Source organism: Callithrix jacchus, chromosome X (genome assembly GCF_049354715.1).
Source record: "Callithrix jacchus isolate 240 chromosome X, calJac240_pri, whole genome shotgun sequence".
Lineage (NCBI taxonomy): Eukaryota > Metazoa > Chordata > Mammalia > Primates > Cebidae > Callithrix > Callithrix jacchus.
In genome coordinates, this window is record NC_133524.1 from 125,055,671 (window position 1) to 125,069,609 (window position 13,939).

General features: G+C 40.2%; 1 non-coding gene and 2 pseudogenes across 2 annotated transcripts; 2 read left to right on the forward strand and 1 right to left on the reverse strand.

The window, feature by feature from the left end:
• Positions 1 to 347: 347 nt before the first annotated feature.
• Positions 348 to 3,089, forward strand: LOC100388690 (uncharacterized; annotated as a pseudogene).
• Positions 3,090 to 6,133: 3,044 nt separating this feature from the next.
• LOC118150788 (small nucleolar RNA SNORA73 family) lies at positions 6,134 to 6,337 on the forward strand. The gene has a single exon (XR_004738925.1). It is a non-coding gene; the product is annotated as a small nucleolar RNA SNORA73 family (small nucleolar RNA).
• Positions 6,338 to 11,272: 4,935 nt separating this feature from the next.
• LOC108589822 (small ribosomal subunit protein uS14 pseudogene) lies at positions 11,273 to 13,541 on the reverse strand (annotated as a pseudogene). Its single transcript, XR_013531760.1, has one exon. The product of XR_013531760.1 is annotated as a small ribosomal subunit protein uS14 pseudogene (transcript).
• Positions 13,542 to 13,939: the final 398 nt, after the last annotated feature.

The following is a 13,939-nucleotide window of genomic DNA, read 5'->3' on the forward strand; positions in this document are numbered from 1 at the left end:
AAAAGCAATTGCAACAAAAACTAAAATGAGAAGTAAGATCTACTAAACTAAAAAGCTTCTACACAGCAAGAACAACTATAAAAGGAGTAAACAGATAACCCACAGAATGGGAGCATTCTCCTTGAAAACCAGCACAAGATAAGGATTCCCTTTCTCATCACTCCTATTCAACATAGTATTGGAAGTTCTGGCCAGGACAATTAGGCAAGAGAAAGAAATAAAGGTATTTAAGTAGGGGTGGTCCGCACTTTTGTCCCGCTGGTGGCCGGGCTCCTGCGGCGCTGCCACAGCCACCTCATCAACATTGCATTGTCAAGCTTTGAACATTTGCTAATATGACAGTGTCACATTTGAAGATGGGCACTGAGGATGAGGAACCAACTGAAGAATATGAAAATGTTGGAAATGCATACCATAAGTGGCCCAAAATGGAAGGTCTTTACAAAGATCATATGCCCAAATCTAAGGTTGGTGACACATGTGATTGGGATAGCAAGGTAGAGAAACAACAGGAAAAGCCTGTGGAAAACAGGATAAAGGAAGACAGAAGCAGCATCAGGGAAGTGATCAGCAAAGTTAAGAGTACAGCAAATATAAAAACAGAACAGGAAGGTGAGGCATCTGAGAAGAGCTCACATCTAAGCCCACAGCATATCACACACCACACTATGCCTGTAGGATAGAGAGGCAGTGAGCAAGACAAATGTGTGGAGAACATTAATGGAACCTCCCACCCCAGTCTACAGCAGAAAACCAGTGCTGTTAAGAAGTTACATAAATGTGATGAGTGTGGGAAATCCTTCAAATATAATTCTGCCTCTTTCAACATAAAATTATGCACACTGGGGAAAAGTGCTATGACTGTGATGACTGTGGAGGGACTTTCCAGAGCAGCTCGAGCCTTCAGGTCCACAAACGGATCCACACTGGGGAGAAGCCGTACAAGTGTGAGGAATGTGGGAAAGCCTACATGTCCTACTCCAGCCTTATAAACCACAAAAGCACCCATTCTGGGGAGAAGAACTGTAAGTGTAATGAATGTGGAAAATTGTTCAATTATAGCTCTGCTCTGGACCAGCATACAAGGATCCACACTGGGCAGAAGCCCTATGAATGCAGTGAGTGCTTGAAGGCCTTCAGGAACAGCTCTGGGCTCAGAGTCCACAAAAGGATCTACACAGGGGAGAAGCCCTACGAATGTTACATCTGTGGGAAAACCTTCAGTAACAGCTCTGGCCTTAGGGTCCACAAAAGGATCCACACGGGTGAGAAACCTTATGAATGTGATGAGTGTGGGAAGGCCTTCATTACTTGTAGAACACTTCTCAACCATAAAAGCATCCACTTTGGAGATAAACCCTATAAATGTGATGAGTGTGAGAAATCTTTTAATTATAACTCTCTACTCATGCATCATAAAGTCATCCACACTGGAGAGAAACCTTTTGAATGTGATGAATGCGGGAAGGCTTTCAGGAACAGCTCAGGCCTCACAGTACATAAAAGGATTCACACTGGAGAGAAACCTTACAAATGTGATGTCTGCGGCAAAGCATTCAGCTATAGCTCAGGCCTCGCAGTCCCTAAAAGCATTCACCCTGGGAAGAAAGCCCATGAATGTAAGGACTGTGGGAAATCCTTTAGTTATAACTCACTTCTTCTTCAACATAGAACTATTCACACTGGAGAGAGACCTTATGTATGTGATGTGTGTGGGAAAACGTTCAGAAACAATGCAGGCCTCAAAGTCCACAGGAGGCTTTATACTGGGGAAAAACCATATAAGTGTGATGTATGTGGGAAGGCCTATATCTCACACTGTAGCCTTAAAAATCACAAAGGAATCCATCTTGGGGAGAAGCCCTATAAATGTAGCTATAGTGAGAAATCCTTCAACTACAGCTCTGCCCTTGAGCAGTATAAAAGGATTCATACCAGGGAAAACCCCTTTGGGTGTGATGAGTGTGGAAAAGCTTTCAGAAATAATTCCGGTCTTAAAGTACATAAATGGACCCACACTGGGGAACGACCTTATAAATGTGAAGAACGTGGGAAGGCATACATCTCTCTCTTGAGCGTTATAAATCATAAAAGTGTACACCCTGGGGAGAAGCCCTTTAAGTATGATGAGTGTGAGAAAACCTTCATCATATACCAAACCCTTATAAACCACAAAAAAGTTCATCTTGGGGATAAGCCCTACAAATGTGATGTGTGTGAGAAATCTTTTAACCCTCTTTTCTCAGCACAGAAGGGTCCATACTAGAGAGAAACCCTATGAATGTGACAGGTGTGAGAAGATCTTCAGAAACAACTCAAGCCTTAAAGTTCATTAAAAAATCCATACTGGAGAGAAGCCCTATGAATGTGACGTGTGTGGAAAAGCCTACATCTCACACTCAAGACTTATTAACCATAAAATTACCCACCCTGGCAAGACACCCCATACATGTAATGAATGTGGAAAGGCTTTTTTCTCAAGCAGAACTCTTATAAGCCATAAAAGAGTCCATCTTGGGGAGAAACCCTTCAAGTGTGTTGAGGGGGAAATCTTTCAATTACAGCTCTCTCCTTTCTCAGCACAAGAGGATCCACACAGGGGAGAAACGCTATGTGTGTGATAGGTGTGGGAAGGCCTTCAGGAACAGCTCAGGCCTCACAGTGCATAAAAGGATCCACACAGGTGAGAAACCCTATGAATGTGATGAATGTGGGAAGGCGTACATCTCACACTCAAGTCTTATCAACCATAAAAGTGTCCATCAGGGAAAGCAGCCCTATAATTGTGAGTGTGGGAAATCCTTCAATTATAGATCAGTCCTTGACCAGCACAAAAGGATCCACACTGGAAAGAAGCCATACTGATATAATGAGTGTGGTAAGGCTTTTAATATCAGATCAAATCTCACCAAGCATAAAAGAACCCATACTGGAGAGGAATCTTTAAATGTGATATATGTGGGAAGTCATAGTGGCACATCCCAGAAGAGAACCTATGAGGGAGGGAATGCCCTGGATGGGAGCAGGATGAGGATGCCTTTGTAGCAGGCAGAGCTTACCAAGTCTCAGAACTCAAATGGAAGAAATACCTTATGATGTAAGAATGCATGGGGTCATGGCTTGTAATTTACCCAGTATAAATGAAACCATCCCAGAGGATTGTGAGGAATCTTTTCTATGTGATTTTCAATCAGCGAGCAAGAAAGGTTCCAGTGTCAAGGTAATTCAGCTCTTACAGGATATAAAATAGTCCACCCTTGAGGGCCAGGCACGGTGCTCAAGCCTATAATCCCAGCACTTTGGGAGGCCGAGGCGGGTGGATCACGAGGTCAAGACATTGAGACCATCCTGGTCAACGAGGTGAAACCCCATCTCTACTAAAAATACAAAAATTAGCTGGGCACAGTGGTGCGTGCCTGTAATCCCAGCGACTTGGGAGGCTGAGGCAGGAGAATTGCTTGAACCCAGGAGGCGGAGGTTGCGGTGAGCCGAGATCGTGCCATTGCACTCCAGTCTGGGTAACAACAGCGAAACTCCACCTCAATAAAAAAAATAGTCCATCCTTGAGATAAAAACTTATCCAGGCGACGAGATATGAAACGAATCTTCAAAATTAGTAGACATTTCTGGACATAAAACACACATATGAGGAAAGGACTTAAATTAAAAGTCACATAATCACCATCAGAAAGTTCATGTTTGGTAAATTCTATTACTAGAAATACAGGAAATTCAGGTATATCTTTGAATCCCAATTACATATTGGTCAGTGGGAAAACTAAGAAGGGCCTCTAGCAGGCAGTTTCAGGGAGAGATAGGCTTCAGGGAATATAGATTTTTTAATATTAGTGTTCTTGAAGTATCAACTTGATATAATTGTTTTGGGAGGGGGACAGTGATGATGACTTCTGAAACAAAATTTGGATTTCCTTTTAGGAAAAGTAGAAAGCATAGACTTATAATTCTAACAAGAGATAGAGTCACTCTTAAACAATGCAAGTTGATGAACATAATATTATGATACATTAGTTGAGTGAATGAAACTTCTTTAAAGTTTCAGATGAACTCCTATAATGAATGATGAATTTGTGATGAGGGAGATCCTGGAAGTGGTATTCACACATTGTGCAACAATAAAAAGTTATACCAGGGAGAGGATTTTGTCTGTAACTAATGGAAAACACCATCAACATAAATTTACACCTTACATGACATAATTGATTCAGGGATTCCTAGGACTAGAAATGCTGGGAAGGAATGCATTTTTGTTGCAGAAGCTAAAAAGCTAAGTACCAGTCCCTCCAGAGAGAAGGAAATTAATGTTCCTTAATAATCCTGTTAAGTGTTTGTTTTGGAATGTGTTATTGTAAAGATGTCATGCGGTACATGTGTATATTGTCTGTTGTAAAATGTTAACAAATACTTTGTTTAGAGCTCACTCTCTCTTTGTCATGGAATCCAGCTCCTTGTGGTAGGTAAAGTGGAATTCCAATAGAGAAATTCCTCAAATCAAAAAAAAAATGGTATTTAAGTAGGAAGAGAACAAATCAAACTATCTTTGTTTGCAGATGACATGATCCTATATCTAGAAAACCCTATCATCTCACCCCAAAAGCTTCTTAAGCTGATAAGCAACTTCAGCAAAGTCTCAGGCTACAAAATTAATGTGCCAACATCATGACAATTCCTATACACCAACAACAGGCAAGCAGAAAGCCAAATCATGAATGAACTCCCATTCACAATTCCCACAATAAGAATGAACTACTTAGAAATATAGCTAACAAGGGAAGTCATGAATCTCTACAAAGGAAACTACAAACCATTATCCAAAGAAATCAGAGAGGTGACAAACAAATGGAATAATATTCCGTGCTCGTGGATAGGAAGAATAAATATCATAAAAATGGCCATACTGCCCAAAGCAATTTATAGATTCAATGCTATTCTCATTAAACTACTATTGACATTCTTTACAGAACTAAAAAAAAAAAAAGATTCTGAAATTCAAATGGAACCAAAAAAGAGCCTGAATAGCCAAGGCGATCCTAAGCAAAAAGAACAAAGCTGGAGGTATCACACTACCCAACTTCAAACTATACTACAGGGCTACAGTAACAAAAACAGCATGGTATTGTTACAGCCACAGACACATAAACCAATGGAACAGAATAGAGAACCCAGAAATAAGGCCACATACCTACAACCATGTGATCTTCAACAAACCTGACCAAAACAAGCAATGGAGAAAGGATTCCCTATTTAATAAATGGTGCTAGGAGAACTGGCTAGCCATATGCAGAAAATTGAAACTGGATGCCTTCCTTATAGCATATAAAAAATCAACTCAAGATGGATTAAAGCCTTAAATGTAAAACTCAAAACTAGGCCGGGCATGGTGGCTCACACCTGTAATCCCAGCACTTTGAGAGGCCAAAGCCGGTGGGTCACCTGAGGTCAGGAGTTCAAGACCAGCATGGCCAATGTGGTAAAACCCCAGCTGTACTGAAAATACAAAAATTAGTTAGGTGCAGTGGTGGGCACCTGTATTCCCAGCTACTGAGGAGGCTGAGGCAAGAGAATACTGGAACCCACAAGGCAGAGGTTGTGGTGAGCTGAAATTTCACCACAGCACTCCAGTCTGGGCAACAGAGTGAGACTCTGTCTCAAATAAACAAACAAAAGAAAATATTTTTGTATAGCTGTACAATGTATTTGTGTTTTAAGATAACTGTTATTACAAAACAGTCAAAAAGCTAAAAAAATTAAAAGTTTCTAAAGTAAAAACAAACACACAATAACAAAAAAAAAAAAACAAAAAACGCAAAACTGTAAAAACCCTAGAATGAAATCTAGGCAATACCATTTGGGACATAGGCACAAAGATTTCATGACAAAGATGCCAAAAACAATTGCAACAAAAGCAAAAATTGACAAATATGGTCTAATTAAACTAAAGAGCTTCTGCATAGCAAAAGAAACTATCAACAGAGTAAACAGACAGCATGAAGAATGGGAGAAAATGTTTGCAAACTGTGCATCTGATAAAGGTCTAATATCCAGCATCTATAAGAAAGAAACTTATATTTATAAGGAAAAAAATACTCCATTAAGAAGTAGGCAAAGAATATGTCCAACATGGATACCCTGGGAGGTCACACCCCCCAGGCTCTGTCCAAGTGGCACAGGGGAGCATAGGGCTCTGTCCCGTGAGGTACAGTCCCTTTCCACAACGTTGGAAATGAAGCTGGGCCTTGTGTCTGCACCTGCATATTCCTACAGCTTCCCAGAGTCCTGTGGACAATGACTGGGGAGACAAACCATGCAGGAGACATGTCTAGGGTAAAAAAAAAAGAATATGAACAGACACTTCTCAAAAGAAGACATAAATGTGGCCAAGAATCATATGAAAAAAAGCTCAACATCGCTAATCATTAGAGAAATGCAAATCAAAACTACATGGAGATACCATCTCTCATCAGGCAGAATGTTGATTATTAAAACGTCAAAAAGTAACAGATGCTGGCAAGGTTATGGAGAAAAAGGAACACTACCACACCATTGGTAGGAGTGTAAATTAGTCCAATTAATGTGGAAGACAGTGTGGCAATTTCTCAAAGATCTGGAGACAGAAATACCATTTAAGCTAACATTCTCATTACTAGGTACATACCCAAAGGAATAGAAATAATTCTATTATAAAGATACATACACATATATATTCATTGCAGCATTATTCACAATAGCAAAGACATGGAAATCAACCCAAATGCCCATTGATGACAGACTGGATAAAAAAAATGTGGTACAGATACACCATTGAATACTATGCAGCCATAAAAAGGAACAAGATCATGTTCTTTGCAGGGACATGGATGGAGCTAGAGACCATCATCCTTAGCAACCTAACACAGGAACGGAATACCAAATACCTCATGTTCTCACTTACAATTGGGAGTTTAATGATGAGAACACATGAACACATAGAGGAGAACAACACACACCAGAGCCTATCAGAGAGCAGAAGGTGGGAAGAGGGAGAGGATCAGGAAAAACAACTAATGGATACTTGGCTTAATACCTGGTTGATGAAATAATCTGTATAACAAACCCCCTTGACACATGTTTACCTATGTAACAAACTGGCACATTCTGCACATGTACTCCTGAACTTAAAGGTTAAAAAAAAGGAAAGCTAAATTCCATTTATAAGTGGGAACTAAACATTGGATGCACATGAACATAAAAATGGGAACAGTAGACACTAGGGACTACTAGAGATTGGAGAGAGGGAGGGAAGCAAAGGCTGAAAAACTACCTCTTGGGTACTATGCTCACTACCTGGGCAACAGGTTCAATCATGCCCCAAACCTCAACATCACACAATATACATTTGTAACAAATCAATAATAGAATGGATACATAAATGAATTGTAGTGTATTTACACAATGAAATATTATGTAGCAAAGACAATGAAAAATTGCCTACAATAATATAGATGACTCTTATAATGTTAAGTGAAAAACATTCAGACTCAAATGAGTATATACTGTATCATTCCATTCACATAAAGTTCAAGAACAGGCAATACTAACCTATACGGTGTTACAAATCAAGATAGTGGTTATTCTTGGCAGCAGGATCTGTGATGGTTGGAAAGGGACACAACTGGGTACTTCTGTGATGTTAACCATGTTGTTTCTTGATTAGGGTGCTGGTTACATAGTGTTCGGTGTGTGAGAATTCATTGAGATGTACACTTTTTATTTGTACATATATATGTTATGCTTCCATTTTTTTTTTAAACTTCGGGACATGGCCAAATAGTACTCAAAAAATGTAGGTTTAAGTGCATGCATTAGAAATAAAGATTGAAAATAAATTAACTCAGCTTTAACTCAAGAATGTAGAAAGAAAATAATAAAATAAATTCAATGAAGGTAACGAAAATGTATGGACAAAAGCATACATTTATAAAATATTAAATAAAACTCAAGGCCAGGTGCGGTGGCTCAAGCCTGTAATCCCAGCACTTTGGGAGGCCGAGGCGGGTGGATTACGAGGTCAAGAGATCGAGACCATCCTGGTCAACATGGTGAAACCCCGTCTCTACAAAAAATACAAAAAAGTAGCTGGGCATGGTGGTGCGTGCCTGTAATCCCAGCTACTCAGGAGGCTGAGGTGGGAGAGTTGCCTGAACTCAGGAGGTGGAGGTTGCAGTGAGCCGAGATTGCGCCGTTGCACTCCAGCCTGGGTAACAAGAGCGAAACTCCATCTCAAAAAAAAAAAAAAAAAAAAAAAAAACTCAAAAAGCAGATAATACAAAGTGAGTAATCTGAAATAATAATATGAATAAAATTTTGGCAAACACGATCATTTAAAAATGAGAAAAGGCAAAACAAGCAATATTAGTAAGACAAATGGAACATAAGAAGAGATAAAGTGGAGACTTTAAAAATTACAAGAGAACACTATGTACAACCTAATACCAATTTGAAAACTTAGAAAAAATGGACACATTATACAAATTACCAAAATTGGCCCAAAAATAAAATAAATACCTTGAATGGACCAAAAACCATAGATGAAATTTTAATAGTATTCAAAATGCTCTAATATTCCCCCCCTGAAAAGAGTCCCAGTGGTTTTACTGACACATTCTACCAAAGCTTCAGTAAATCAGTACTTAAGTGTAAATGAATAAAAAGAGTTCTGAAAGTATGCAACCAAGCTGATAATAGTAGTTCGTTCTGGAGAAAAAAAGGTGAAAATTATGGGTAACAAAGAGATGATATTTTCATTTTTATTAGAAGAATGTGTTCATGTATTACTTGTGTAATTTGTCATTTCCTAAGAAATTTTCCTACAAATTAAACACAAAACGTCTTAATTGATATCTAAATTAAATACCTAAGTGAAATGGATAATTTCCTACATAAATTAACAATGTCAACTCACAATCTACCACTACTAACACAGCTGTGTGACCTTTGACAAATTATTTAACCTCTCTGAGCCTCAATTTCTTCTGTAAATGATGGATAATAGTATATTCCTTATAGCGTTATTGTGCAAATTAAAATTAATGGAAAGTGCTTAGCACATAGTATAACTCAACAACTGTTCATTATCACCATTACTAGTCACTAATAAAATAAGAATATTCAGGAATTACAGATGCCATATGACCTTATAGGGAGTGCACAGTCACCATCTCTTGTCTGTAATTCCTGACTCCCTCCTGAGTCAGTGTTGACTGGAAGCCCCCTTGAGATTCTGTTCTTTGCTCTCATTCCTGATCATAGGTCTCACTCTCTCCCAATCCACAATCATCCACTTCAGGGAAAGTCACATGGAGTCTCCATTTTTTAGAGACTTGTTTGTTTTGGTTGCTTGTTTGTTTCTCTGGGGGGTTTTTATCATGGCAAAATATACATAACATAAAATTTACTATTTGAACCATTTTTATTTTATTTATTTATTTATTTTTGAGACGGAGTTTCGCTCTTGTTACCCAAGCTGGAGTGCAATGGCGCGATCTCGGCTCACCGCAACCTCCGCCTCCTGGGTTCAGGCAATTCCCCTGCCTCAGCCCCCTGAGTAGCTGGGATTACAGGCATGCGCCACCATGCCCAGCTAATTTTTTGTATTTTTAGTAGAGACGGGGTTTCACCATGTTGACCAGGATGGTCTCGATCTCTTGACCTTGTGATCCACCTGCCTCGGCCTCCCAAAGTGCTGGGATTACAGGCGTGAGCCACCACGCCCGGCCCTGAACCATCTTTAAAGTTTACATTTCAGTGGCATTAAGTATATTCACATTGCTGTGCAACCATCATTACTATCTAGCTCCAGAACTTTTTGTCTCAAACTGAAACGCTGTATCCATTAAGTCATAACTCCCCATTGTGGAAGCTTTTTTTCCTGAAGTTCCCTCCTTGCCTGACGATATTAAGCCTTTGTCTTCTGAAGCTCTCTAGACTGGGTGGCCTTGAAGTCTCCAGGCCTCTAGAATGATTGTCTCTAGGCTTTTCCTCCCATTCAGTACCTTCAGTGAAAGTATAGAAGGCTACTTTAGAAACAAAAACATATTTACAGGGATACTGAGCCATTATAAGTCATTATCCCTAATTTTCTGGGCTAAATAGAACCTGTTATGGGTTGAATTGTATCCCTCCAAAATTTACATATTAAAGTCCTAACCCATAGTACCTCAGAATGTGATCTTACTTGGAAATCACTTTATGGCATACGTAATTATTGATAGTTAAGATTAAGTTATATTGGAGTAGGATGGGCCCTCTACTCCAATATGACTGCCATCTTTATAAAAAGAATACCATATTGAAGAGACAGACACAGACAGGATGAATGCCATGCAAAGATTAGAGTTATGCTGCCATGGGCCAAAGAACTACCAGAAGGTAGAAGAGAGGCCTGGAAGAGATCCTCCCTTCCTTAGCATCTTCAGAGGGAGCATGACCCTGCCAACACCTTGATTTTGGGCTTGTGGCACCCAGAACTGAGAAAATAAATTTCTGCGATTTCAAATATTTTAGTAGTACTTTGTTACAGCAGCCCTAAAAAACTAATACAGACACCTACTCAACACAATAGGATTGAGAAGTTTTAAAGGGCAATGGAAGATTGGTAGAGTGTATTCATATTCTATTGCTCTAGGTATAGGGAACTTCTGAGGAAGATCAGCTTATGTAGAGGACACAAGTTGGAGGCCATTCAAAAGTTGGGGGCATGATAAGGGTCTCGGCTTCGTGGAGGACTCTGAATGTCTATAAATGCCAGGCCAGCTTACTGACATTTTCCTAGTGGATACAGTTTACAGATCTATCCAGTGGTTCTCTTGTTTCCATAAGATGCACAATTTCTCACTTTTGGAAATAATTTTTGTTAATCCAAAGAGAAGACCTCTTGGAACCAGATAGGCACTTGAATGGAACCATTAGAGGGAGGCAGGTTTCTAAGCTGCTCAGGCTGTCATCATAAAAAAATCACTGCTTAGGACCTAACTCACATGCTGTTTAACTAGAGGTTGATTTTTGTCTTTTAAAAGACAGCAGGCTTCCCTGGGCTATTGAGTGGGACCTTTGAAGATACGGCACCTGGAATGAGTTGAGACATTCAATCCATTTTTCCAGAAGAGCTAAAGGCAGGGCCACTTCCCTGTTAGCATTGGTGTGATTTCCTCACTATACACCACAGGCTCAGGAATCTGAGATCTTCTTTCAGCTACAAATTGTTGTCTAAGAGTTGGGACTAAGGCCACAGAGGGCTGACCAGAAAGCTTCCTGCAACCCTGCTGATCTGCCTCACAGTTGGAAATGCAAGATTCTTTCTCCAGGACTTGAAATTGCCTCCACCTTTTCATTAAATATGAAATCTCGTGAAATTTAGAAGTTCATAAGTTTGGAATATTTATTTGCTGAATTGGCCTTTAATGGTTGCTCACTTCTCATCTGTGCTTTCCCATATTCCAGCCTCATGTCACTGTGCCCATAATGCAAAGACAATATCCTCTTCTCAGCAAAATACTTCGAGGCTTATAAATGACAAATTGCTAAGAAGGTAGACAAGCTGTGCCTTGGACACATAAGTTTATTTAAAGTGTGGCAATGCTTACTTTTAAAATTCTTTTTTGTTTTTTAATTTCCCCAGTGAATCATTGCATAAGTTAGGTAACCCTAATTACAGATCAAAAGTAAGCCCCTCCCCCACAGAATAACTGGTAAGATTTTCAGCAATAATCACCTTGACCAAATAATCATCATATGTAAGCATGCCCTTGGTATTTGCAAATTTTCCAAGATCCAAATGGGTATCACTTTACAAAGCCTTATTAAATGGGGAATGATGGCAAATTTAGCATTGTCACTATATCCTGTTAAGCTTTTTGGAAGGTAGTATAAGCTTTGATGCATGATGTAACTCATTCATTTATTTATTCATTCAGTAGATATCTTTAAGGACCTACTGGGGTGATATCAGCAAGAGGGCAGAATAGACTAGGAGATCCCGGGCTTCACTCCCTGAAAGAGAAAGTCCAACTAGCAACTATCCACAGAAAAGAACACCTTTTTGAAAACCCCAAAACATGAAAATGAGACAGATACCCCTGTGTGGACCATAAAACCAAACAAAAACGACATTAGAAGGGTAAGAGAAATAGTCTTACTATGCATTACCTCGCCCTTCCAAGTTGGCACTGTGCCACATACAGGATTCCCCTTCCCAGAGTTTCTACAGTGGGAAAAGAGAACCACAGATGGATATTCAGTTTCCCTATCATTCCAAGGCACTTTCCAAGAAGTCCATTCCTGGCCCACTTTATGGAGAACACTGAGGTAATGATATGGCTAGACTGCCTGGTGTCAAGTAGAAATAAAGAAAGGAGACGGAGTTTACAGTGACTAGCACATGGATCTTGGTAGTAATTCTGTGTTCCAACCAGTAGTGGCACCCAATCAGAAATACCAGCCAATGGCACAGCCCACCCACAAAGCCAAGCTAGTCACTCCTAGAAACATGGTAGAAAGTTCAATCTGACTTGAGTCCCTAGATGGCTGCCCTTTATGCCCAGCCTCAGAGTCTACCCTAAGGCCCCACCAAGGCACAGAGATACTCACCTCTGCATATTTTGGCAGAGCACGGGGACTAGATTTGCCAGACCCGGGAGTTCAAACAGTTGCTCTGCTCAGCCTCAGAGCTGATACAAAGGGCCTGCCCAATCCAGGAGTCCAAATAGTGGTTCTGCCCAGCCTCAGAGCCCACCCCAAGATCCTTTCCAGGCAGAGAGATACCTGCCACTGCACATTTCTAATTATTTTGTTTGTTTGTTTGTTTTTAAATATATTTATTTTATGTACAAAGAACTATCATGGTTTTTCATGGTAGATGGATAATACTTTGAAGGAAGATCGTTCAGTCCAACTTAATGAAACCAATATCCTTCACGTACTGATGGAAACACTGGCAGCACATATTGAGGTCATATTTCTGGATCAGGCCGAGCTGGTTTGAACAGACTCGACAAGAGCAAAAACCCTAGCCGAATTTTCGCAGGTGGCTCCAGTACAGCTGCTGGTGACCCATCTTCTTCTCAGGAGTGCAACAAGGTAAAAGCCATTTTTAATAATTATACCTTCTGGACCCATCCATCTCAAGCAGTGACTCCACCTAATCTCACAGGCCAGCCTGGAGCCTTGCCCAATTGCAAAACCCTAATAAAGGAAACACTCCACCAGGAAATACACCCAACAACACTGCCCAATTAGAGGTGACGGCAGTGCCGGCAGCAGCTCCACCTAATTACAAGAGCCCAGCCAGTGATCTTAGCAGACAGTGAACCCCAGCCAGCGACCCAACCTGACTTCAGAGCTAAAACAGCAGCCCAGCCAACTAGAGAATCCAACAGCAAGCTCTGCCCTCCCAGGATCATTAGCAACTGGCAAATCCAGAATCACAGACTACACTACATAATGAAAATTGATCAGCCAAAGCAATCAGGCAAGAAAAAGAAATAAAGCATATTCAAATAGGAAAGGAGGAAGTCAAATTGTCTCTATTTGCAGACGACGTGATTGTATATCTGGAAGACCCCATCATCTCAGCCCAAAACCTCCTGAAACAGATAAGCAACTTCAGCAAAGTCTCAGGATACAAAATCAATGTGCAAAAATCGCAAGCATTCCTATACACCAATAACAGACTTAAAGAGAGCCAAATCAAGAACAAACTCCCATTCACAATTGCTACAAAGAGAATAAAATACCTGGGAATACAACTAACAAGGAATATAAAGGACCTCTTCAAGGAGAACTACAAGCCACTGCTCAACGAAATAAGAGAGGACACAAACAGATGGCGAAACATTCCATGCTCACGGTTAGTAAGAATCAATATGGTGAAAATGGCCATACTGCC